The following is a 9,972-nucleotide window of genomic DNA, read 5'->3' on the forward strand; positions in this document are numbered from 1 at the left end:
CCCAATACCTGGGATATTACACAAACGGTCGCTCAGTGTCCGTTTGCGTCGCGCCGCTGGAGATGCCCTAAAGTTACATCAAGGACCATCAGAAACGGGAAAACACAACATAGCCCTTGGAAATTACACACATGACCCTTCAAAGAGTTTCGTAAACGCAATCGATTCCATGTTCTTGACCACCATGATTGCTCGGCCTCTAGGCTCGGGCGCTAGCGGCGCCGTAGAGGACGAACCACTTTGGGACACCTTCGTCGATGAATCCCACACCGAGGTCGTCGAAGAAGAAGAAGCTCGGATTGACAAGAATTCCGAGTGCATAGTGGCTTCTCTAGCCTTGGATAACCCTGGAGAAAAGCTTCCGTCGTCGAAGAACTCTGCCATGAAGAGTAGTTCATGGAGCTCCCAACCGTGCAAGCTCCACCTTCCCGCGGATCCAAAGCATCAAGAGGGGCAGGCCCACCTTCACCCTCCGTGCCACCACAATGGGGAATTCGAGGACGAGGCCATTACCAAGCCACGAACGAGACAAACAACGCAAAAGCGGAACAATGTGAGACCACCAAACATGCGTAAAGCAATGGATATACAAGCTAACCTAACTACTATGAGGGCCATACAACCTCTTCCTCTCTCCCACTCCACTCGGCGAGGCCGTCGAAGGAGAAGTTGAGAGGCCCTAGAAGGGTGGCGGCGACTCTCAAACCCTAAGTGCGTGAGAGCGGACGGAGAGGAAAAGAGAGGCATGTAACATTGTGACTTGTTTTTTTACCTATAGTGCCAGCCTTCTAATGAGCAGTAAGGAATTACAATATCGTCTGCAAACACTCAACTAGTATTTGAATTTGAATGTACTGAACTTCCAGCATAAAAATATACTCTCCAGACATTAGAGCAACTCGAGTCACTCATGCATGTAAAATTCATCTATGTTCTTTGTAATTTATTGTGTTCTATTCCATCATATTATGGTTTATTACCTTCATTTTTATTAATTTCGTGGAGTTTCCAAAAGATCCATTTTACTTTGGTTCTAACTCTGTTTGGCAGAAAAATCTTCTATTAGTACTTTGGACTTTCGTGAGCTTCGGTACTCCAAAAAGGGAAAGGTCAAAAAAGCACGCTTCAGAATTTGGGGAAGGATCTAATGAGATAAAGTGGGCCAAGATGAGGTCAATGGGCTCAAATGGGAGCCCATGGCACCACAAGGGAATTAGGTCGCGCCATGGGGTCCATCTCCTCCCTCGACCGTCCGACTGACCTCAATCATTCACATACGAGTGTGTTTTGACCTAAAACCTTCTATATATACTCTGTGGCGGTTTTCCTCGCGACATACAAAGGCGGAGATCGAAAAAACATAAATAGAGAGTCTGTAGTCCACCGTCGATGGAGATCAGACGGTTGAACCGCTGCCAAAATCTCCTTTGTGTGGCTCTACCTCACTCTAGCGTGATGATGCCCACAAGTATAGGGGATCGCTGAAATCTTGAATTATCACTATTAGTTTGACTCAAGGGAAACACAACAATATCAATAAGACTTTAATTAGCAATTGAGACGTCACTTTCAACCACATATGTATATCAATAAACTCACAAAGCAAGTGGTGATTTATAGCAGTTGATTCAAAGCAATAGGACAAGTAGTAGACAATAGCAGCAGATTTTCAGTTTTTACCAGAAGTAGTAATGTGTAACTTTAAGTGGCTAAAGACGTAGGCATGAGGTAATAGTGGGGTGTTGCATGAATGATATTGATCATATAATGTAATCCTAATAACATAGAAATTACCTCTAATTTAGTTGTGTGTAGTTGTGTGATCCAAATATATTTATGCACACTAACCAAGAGAATTTGCATAGCATCTTTTGTCTTGTCCGCCCATTTCACCAGGGCTAACTACAGGAAATTAAGGGGTCATCATCTCTAGCACAAGCATGTATGAGCCACACTAATGTATGTTCGAAAAGCTACATGGATGCACCGTTGCCAGTGATACAGTCTTTGCTCTCTATGAAATTGCATGCTCTAGCCAGTTCAAACAAAAGACCGATCTTATAGAGGAAGGCTAGGCAATTATATTCAACACCCCCCCCCCTCACGTCTAGGACGGTGTGCCTTTTATTTAGATCTCGCACGGGGCTTAGACGTGTATCCTTGGTTTGTTTTTTAGGGTGGCCGCAAATATTTATTTTAAATATGTGTTGGCTAGGATTTGAACCCAGGACCTTGTGGTCTGATACCATGTGAGATTGCTTCACTAGCCAATTGAACAAAAAATCCAAACTGATGGAAAGAGACTAGACATTTTATTTATATTCAGCACTCCCCCTCATGTCTAGGCTATTTTAGTCCTTAGCGTGAGTTCGGTGTAGGCCGCAGAATCTTTTTTCTTTTGTTTTAAAACTGCGTGAGCAGGGTCTTGAACTTGAGACCTCTTGGATCTGATACCATGTGAAATTGCATGCTCTAGTCAGTTCAACTAAAATACCGATCTTATGGAGGAAGGCTAGGCAATTATATTCAACACTCTCCACCTTAACGTAGTGAGAGTGCCCGTATCGTTCTAAGGGGGCAGCTCGGGTGAACCCTAGTTTTCGTCGCCCCGCCCCTCCTCCTTACAATCTCCCCTTTCAGCATGAGGAGGTCTGTGAGCAAAGACCCGGCTAACGGACGCTAGACCCTCATCTTCCCACCCCCACGATAGGAAATATTTGACTTGGGAATGATGTCGACTGTGTGCGAGGCTGCCGGTGGCTGGGAGGGTGCTATTGATGGCCCGACGATGGGGTTGAGGTCGTGGTGTCCATGTTCTCTAGGCCTACAGAGCAGGATCGGCAATGGCTTGCGGAGGTGAGATGAAGGCGACTGCTACAGTATCTTGGAGCTGCTGTAGCGAGGGTGATCTCGTCGGGATATGATTGTTGTGACATCATCTGATGGTGGCGCGAGAATTCCGTGATAGGGGCTGAGGTCGTGGTTAGGCGGAGGGCATCATGGGTTTGTGGATGTTAAACATGATAAATCTCTAAATGGTGATGGACTTTTTGTGGTTGGCGGCGTATGGGACGCCTCCCGCCACCCGCATATTGGGTTTGATCCGGGTCATCAAGTGCTACATGTTGTGACTCTTGCAGCTGGTTCTACTCATGACTGTCATCAGCATGTGCTAAACACGGCAACTCAAATGGTGGTGCCAAGTCATGGATCTTGCTGACATGTTCTACGCATGGTGGCTCCTATAGAGGCAACAAGCCATGCTTGTTGCTGCATGACCAAAGGTGGTGTGCGACAATGATGGGAGGTGAGGCAATATGGAACATCTATGTCTTTTGGCATCTCCTCGAGTGGTACCTCACTATTGAGGTGTTTGTGGCCACACAATGGGTGATGGTAGAGGTGGCTTCAATATTGATTATGCTCACTCGGGTGGAAACAAATGATCTCTAATCACACTATGTTGATGCACCTACGTCGTGACCTTCTGAAGGTGGTGCTAGATTCAACATTGAGGGGCTAAATTGCATGGATTTTTCTCCAAGCATTGGCATAACCTCATTTTTGTTCTTAGGTCATTTAGATCAAACAAAACCTTGGAGATGATTTATGTTATGTTTGGTATTGTGATAAAAAGCATGATAATTTGGTTTACATTCTATATTTTGTCATAAGCGAATCTAAATTGTAGCCTCGATCACTAACCTAAATTCATAGGAGTGTATTCATCTTAGGGGTCACTTTGGTGTTCCGATTTTGTAAGATCGTGATATGAAGCATAATCTTAGTCATATTACGCGATGCGATATTAATATATTTTCTTTATCAATTTTTTTTTGCAAGAACTGATCTTCTATTAACATACACAGGTTAATTAACACTTCTTCACCGCTTTAGTCTTACCGAACCTCTCAACACACCAACGTGACCAAATCCATGGACCAATTCAAGTAAACAAGAAGTGAGCTGTCCATTGCTTCTTCTCTCACTTGATATGCCAAATGCCATATCCATCTTTAGTCTTATCTAATTTCAACCGAGGTTGTCACCACACAGTGTATGAACTAAATTACCATAGAAAAAATAAATAAATAACCCCATAAATAATAGAGTGGCAGAGCTGCAGCCTACGTGTCGTTATATACATATACTTACACTGTTCAAGAGTTTACTTGGAAATGTTATTCTGTATGTAAAATTTGTTAATTTCCCGCGAGGAGCATGATGCGCAAATATTCTTTGTGCTCCATCCCTCCCACCATCTGTCACCGGGGAATAAACATCTCACATGGCGCCATAGATACTCTCCTCCCCTGTTGTCATTGTTCCTTAATCGCTCAGGTCTTCCTCACCAAAAGGGATCACAGGGCTATTATATATGTGTTCATGAGCTACCGTCTATTGGTTGATCAGATCAGCAACGAACACTTGGCCGGTTGATGCTTTATAATAACCCTTCTATGAATCTTCTCTTTGTGTAGTCGTCTACTGCAGTACTACATGGAAATCAAATTAAAATACAGAGCAAATGGGGCACACGATGCACATCATCCATTACGATTGAATCCAAGCTGAGAGTTGGGCAACAGGCCTCGCATGTGCACATTATACAAAAGCCAAGCCATTTCTACTAGTACTACCAATATGAACTTGTGTCTAGATTATATTAGTGTGTTTAATTAATTAATCGTGGCTTTTATCTTTGAGTTGGTAGCATTGCAAGGTTTCAACTCAGCTGCGCGTCATGTTCCTTTATTTTTTTTAGCTTGAGTACTCCTTTATTTGTTTAGTTCTACGAAATCCTTTGCTTCTATATCTGGGGGCAAAGATTCCTGTGGTGGCAGTTTGGAAAGCTTCCGTCAAGTTGCACCGACTAAATCCATGGAGAGATCTGGGATTACACCCTCTGAAATCTTCCCCCGTGAGTCAAAAGAACATAGTGCCATGATAGGCTGGGCCTCAAAATTTCCTTACATCCAAGGGATTCTATGGATTAATATAGGAATCTAATATATAGATAGGAGCAAATCTTGCCTAGAACCAGTCCGTTCAATTATCTTAACTAACCATGTCCAGTTAGTAGTTTAGCCAGTTATGTGGTTATGTCGGGAAGAACAGGCATTTTGCAAGGATAAGGTAGGATTCTTAGAGCAATGTTAAATATCCTGACACTTAAGAAAAGGGCAAGTATATTAAGAAAGGGGTCGACTATGTCTCATTCAAATGAGAAATTGCTTAATTTTCACTCGGATGACATCACTTAATCCTAGTTGTAACTCACATGCAACTTATATGTAGCTAGGAAAAATCTAGTTGCAATTCAAGTGCAACCCATGAGTAACTGAGAAAAACTGAGTTGCAACTCACATGCTAACCCATGTGTAACTGAAAAAATAGAGTTGCAACTCATGTTCAATGCATTGGTAAGTAAGAAACCTGAGTTGCAACTCAAGTGCAAACCCATGTGTAACTGAGGAAAAAAAATCGTTGCAACTTTCATACAACCCATTTGCAATTAAAAGTATCCCAATTACAGCCCATGCAATCCATATGTAAATATGTAACTGAAAAATATCAGTTGTAACTCATATGCGACTGACAAGCCACACGGGTCACGGTGTAAATTGAACTGTTGGAGAGTCGAATGAGCTCTAACTTGATTCTTACCCGAATGAAAATTAGCAAAATCGTCAATCACTGCATTACAAAAGATATATATTTTTGTTTCATAAGAAAACCCTTGACAAATACATGGAAATATGCTAGGGTTACGAGAAATTGACATCCTTGCCTCTTTTGATCCAAAAGGAAAAAAGGAAAAAGTGACAACACAGATACGTCATCGTGGCCCACGGCTGATATACTATACAAGTCCGAATCATCGAATGGAAAAAGAAGACAAGATACGGCACAGCTAGCTTAGCCCCTGATCAGTTGGCGCTGAGCTGGGCAGCTGTTAATTCCACAACAACAGCGGCTCCTACGCGTAAGCCTGAAATTGTAAACAAGACGCACGAGGTCATATGTCTCTGAGCAGGGAGAACCGCGGAGAAAAAAATGAAAAAAAAGAGGCAACGCTTTTATGCAAAAATAAAGTGCACGACGCATCCATCCTTTTCTTCCAGCGTGAATCGGTCGTTTTCATCCTTATCACGCATCGCATGCACCATCTGTAAATTTGCCTCCTTTTGTGAAAGGAGAAAAGTGCGTATGTATGTCGGAGTTTGACCGGTGATCGTCCGTTCAAGCTAAGTATTGACCAGTAATTTACCGGCTCCGTTCCATCGTACTCCCTGTTTTGGTAACGATGGATGACTCGCTCAAAGCGAGGTCGTGAACTTGATCTTGTTTTTTTTTTTTTTGAAACAAGAACTTGATCTTGTAAGAACACGAGCTTGAGGTGGAAAAACTTCCACTAGCAAATGTTCATTAATTTACCGAGACAAAGTCCAGTCTTCAGTCTTGACTCTGTAAAAAAGTGCACATTTCTTTTACCTCAACACGAAAAACGACCGTCTCAAACTACTGAACATTCCGCTTAATTGTGATCCACAAGTGGTCTTCGGTTACATGGATGTGGACCTCATGAGTCATGACTCGTCCTGTCGCATGGTGTGGATATAAGAGCATTCCCTCCCTCACACAACCCTTCAAAAAGATTTGGAGACATCAGACAAAACACCGAGTATAGCCGTCTGCTCTAAAAAAAAAAAAAATCCGCGCGGCCTAGTTAAAGTTTTCGGGCCGTCTCCGATCCACAAGGAACGTGGTGGGCGGACCGACACGAGCGGCAAAGTGGCCACCCTGTCATTGAACATGCAGATCTTTATTTGGCCGGCAATTTCATTTCCCTTTTCATTTCTCTTGCGTTGTCGGTACTATTCTCTCATCTCTCTCGCCCCCAAGCAGCCGCACCAACGCAACTCGGTCTCCCAGCCCACGCAGTCATCGCCATGCCGCCAAAAACTCCAAAGGAGGAGAAGGCGGTGAAGGGGGCGAATAACATGAACGGGGCTTTAGTTAAGCCACGCAAACAAGTAGAAGACAATGCCACTGGAGATGACAGACGACAATACAAAAAAAACACCTTACCCAATTGATTTTTTGGATGGCACAAGGTAGTTGTTTGCAAAAGTATTTTGACCGGTGAATGAGCAATCCCGGCGAAAAGCAAGGCTGACACACATAATTTTGGCACGTTGTATCCCATACCGGTGGAAATATACGCCATGGTAGGCGGCAAGCAATCCCGACACCTTGTAATGTTGTGACTAATTAAGAGAGGCATATAGCAGGGGGGTCATGAATCGTGAGCGATGTATTGACTAATCAATCTCGTCCCACTAACTAGTATGACCTACAACTTTGAAGTTGTAGGTCTGAAACATTTATAATATTGATGTGTGTTTCGTGCATATTGATATCTATATATAACTAATAATGTGAGTTGTACCCGAATAAGAATTTTTCATATCACATGGATGATTTATATTTTGCAAGTTTCAAACTTCACATGAACATGCCTATTATGGTAGCCATCTGCACCAAATCCGCGCGGATCCAAATCAATTTGAGCTTTGAACTTTGGAGGCGGAATTCAGCCAAGCCACTACCCATTATGGTCCCTTTTAGCAAGTGTGGCACATATAGTTCGATCGCACCTGCTCAAAAGGCCCAAATAACAAATCCGCATATGCACCTCTACTCTCCACTCCCACTTTCTGATGAGATCTGAGATCTAGGGGTTGGCCCGATCTCGCGATTTGACCCAAGGATCGAGGGGAAAAGATGGGAGAGCGCGAGGAACACGAAGAACACGAGGAACACGGTACTCACGCACGCACACCAACCCGATACACCCGATACTTACCCCCGTGGCTCGATGGACCACGCCAATAGAATCACCAAGGAAGAGGCACGCGGCGGAATTCCCGGTGAGAGATTGGTGTTGGAGAAAAGAGATTGGTGAGGGAGAGAGAGTGACTTGCACTAGAATCTCACTCAACAATATCCAAATCAACAACAAGGATGGCCTTGATTACAGAGGGATGCTTGTCCAAGATGGATGCTAACCCTAGAGAGACTAAGCTCAAAGTTGGTTTAAGCTCAAAATTATGTCTAAGGGGTAAAGGAGGGGTCTAGGGTCCTTATATAGGCATACATGGCCAGCAAGGCGAAAAGGTACATACCAGGATAACTTAGGCAGTTTGGTGGGGACTTTCCGTCGAATCCGGTTTTGGGCCGGTCAGACCGAGCCTGGGACCGGACGGTCCGGTCGTGGGTCCGGTCGACCGGTCGCCAACCGGAAACCTCGCAAGTTTCCGTCCGGTTGGTTTCCGGTACGAGGCGGAGGGAAACCCGGTTGGGCGACCGGTTGACCGGGCCTGGGACCGGGCTGTCCGGTTGTGGGGCCGGTCGACCGGGTCCTGGACCGGCCAGCGTCTTCTCTTCCTTCGAGCGCTTCGAGTGACGTCGGGTCCAGCTTCGTGTCCATCTTCATGACTTGATGCTCCTCTCCTTCCCTTGACCATCGGATGTCCTCCTCTCCGGGGTCTTGATGAACCTTGTACCTAATGACACAAAGCACATCGGCATGAGGTAGCATTCCATCCAAAGGTGTACCGAGATCAAGGGTGGTGAGGAGCGAGTTCACCTTATCATGTAGCGCTTTAACTCGAGCCCGAGTCATCGGTCCACTTGGGGGACTAGTTGGTCTTGGTGTAGTGTCGTCGGTGAGCGGGGCTACATCATCTCCCCCCCTTGGGAAAGAGTCGTCCTCGACTCGTGGTCCTCCTCATCTCCATGATAGGGTGATAAGTCGGAGACATTGAACGTGTTGCTCACCAAGTACTTGGAGGTCGGAATGTCGATGACGTAGGCGTTGTTGTTGATGCGTTTGAGGACCTTGAAGGGGCCATCTCCTCTTGGCTTGAGCTTTGAGTTGCGTTCATGAGGGAACCTTTCCTTCCGGAGGTGGATCCAAACGAGGTCTCCTTCTTGAAATATCATTTCCTTCTTCTTGGCGTTGAGACGGTTTGCTTGACGAAGCACATGTTCTTGTATGGTTGCTCTTGTTTCTTCATGTAGTTTCGTCATGGCGGCGGTGCGCTTGTCGAAGTCCATGTTCGTCCTCTCATGAAGGGGGAGTGGTAGTATGTCGAGAGCCGTGGGAGGTTCGAAGCCGTATACGATCATGAAGGGGCTCCATGATGTTGTCTTGTGCTTGGCCCGATTGTAGGCGAACTCCGCATGCGGAAGGCACTCCTCCCATGACTTCAAGTTTTTCTTCACGAGGATGCGTAGAAGAGTTGAGAGGCTTCTATTGACCACTTCCGTTTGTCCGTCCGTTTGCGGGTGGGAGGATGATGAGAATAATAGCTTCACTCCAAAGTTTGCCATGAGTGACTTCCGTAGATAACTCATGAACTTGACGTCTCGGTCCGACACAATGCTTGCCGGTACTCCGTGTAGGCGGACAATTTCCCTGAAAAACAATGAAGCAATGTGTGAAGCATCATCGGTCTTATGGCAAGGTATGAAATGTGCCATCTTAGAGAACCTATCCACTACCACAAAGATTGAATCATGGCCATGTTTGGTGCGAGGCAACCCTAGTACAAAATCCATGCTAATATCGGTCCATGGTGCATAAGGTATAGGCAATGGCGTGTAAAGACCATAAGGATTGGAGGTGGACTTAGCTTGAAGGCATGTAGTGCAACGATTGCAAAGGCGCTCCACGTCCCTGATACGTCTCCGACGTATCGATAATTTCTTATGTTCTATGCCATATTATTGATGATACCTACATGTTTTATGCACACTTTATGTCATATTCGTGCATTTTCTGGAACTAACCTATTAACAAGATGCCGAAGTGCCAGTTTCTGTTTTCTGCTGTTTTTGGTTTCAGAAATCCTAGTAACGAAATATTCTCGGAATTGGACGAAACGAAGACCCAGGGGCCTATTT

Source organism: Lolium rigidum, chromosome 6 (assembly GCF_022539505.1).
Source record: "Lolium rigidum isolate FL_2022 chromosome 6, APGP_CSIRO_Lrig_0.1, whole genome shotgun sequence".
Taxonomy (NCBI): Eukaryota; Viridiplantae; Streptophyta; class Magnoliopsida; order Poales; family Poaceae; genus Lolium; species Lolium rigidum.